Source organism: Pteropus alecto, unplaced genomic scaffold, assembly GCF_000325575.1.
Source record: "Pteropus alecto unplaced genomic scaffold, ASM32557v1 scaffold146, whole genome shotgun sequence".
NCBI lineage: Eukaryota > Metazoa > Chordata > Mammalia > Chiroptera > Pteropodidae > Pteropus > Pteropus alecto.
In genome coordinates this window covers 20,706,031-20,707,025 of record NW_006442107.1, presented here as the reverse complement: position 1 = coordinate 20,707,025, position 995 = coordinate 20,706,031, and positions in this window count along the sequence as shown.

The following is a 995-nucleotide window of genomic DNA, read 5'->3' as shown; positions in this document are numbered from 1 at the left end:
GCACAAGTTTGTGTAAAGAGTGAAGCAATTCATGAATACTCAGCCATGAAATAGAAAATCAAAATGAAATAAGTGTGACTGCAGCTATCTTGGCTACTGATATTCAAATATTAATACCTACTTTTCTTTCAGAGACATTACTGAATATTTACTGACGAGAATAAAATGACAGTTTGGGAAAAGGAACATGTTCGAGAAATGTTTTCAATCAGGGTTTGCTTAACTCAGGGTAATAGCTGACCAATGAAAATGAGTTTCCCAACCAAATGTGTCTTCTGCTTTAGGGTTCCTTGGAAAAAAAATTCTAAAATGCATTACAACTTTCACAGGGGTGACACATGGTCCAACTTTCCAAAGACCTTGATTTAATATTTGAATGCAATGGTATTTCATTTTGTTAGTACAGAATATTTAAACTTAAAAAGAAAATCCCTTAATTTGTTTATGCATAAGCCTATTAAAAATGTTTCTAGGGGTTCTTGTTATGTTTATTCTCTAGAACATAACCTATCTTTGAAGTGGTATATTAGTTTTTAAGAAGTCATTCCCAAGCTGAATAATTAGACTGAAAACAAAAGCTATTCTTAGAGTACATTCCATGTATAAAGCTATGCATATGATGCTTTGATTCAAATAATATTCTAATAAAACTTTGTTATTGTTTGAGGTCTATTATTCAGAGTAGCAACTTTTGTTTTTGATGATTATTCCATCCTGAAACAATTTCTCCCCTATCCAATTAAACCAGAATTAGGAGCACATTTATATCTGATGAGGCTTAAACTTCTCAATTGCCTGCTTCAGAAGCAAAGAACTTTAGTGGGTCTGTTCATTTTGTCTCTGCATAGAGGGCTCAAAAGAAAACAGAATCAAATCCCTTAAGTTTTTCTGGAAGAAGAAGGTTGCTTTCGTTGCTTTGATCTTAGCATGTTGTGCATTTTTTATTGGCTGTTGAATATAAAAAGCCATACCCTCATCTGGTTTTTCTATTTATA